Below are 259 nucleotides of genomic sequence, written 5' to 3' on the forward strand. Positions count from 1 at the left end.
ATATATATATATATTATCAATATTAAATTACTGATAAGTATTCTTAGGGTATATATTATCAATACATATACAATCCCTTTCATCAAACATAAAATTATTATGAACTCAAACAAAATCATATTATTATAAGTAATATCAACATATAAGAGAATTGAATCTATTATATATAATGTTAGAATGACCACACAAGTTGTATTATATTTATTTATGAATTTACAAATTAAAGAAATATGTGAGTTTCAACTTGTATCTCCATAAA

This window comes from Lupinus angustifolius, unplaced genomic scaffold, assembly GCF_001865875.1.
Source record: "Lupinus angustifolius cultivar Tanjil unplaced genomic scaffold, LupAngTanjil_v1.0 Scaffold_945, whole genome shotgun sequence".
NCBI lineage: Eukaryota > Viridiplantae > Streptophyta > Magnoliopsida > Fabales > Fabaceae > Lupinus > Lupinus angustifolius.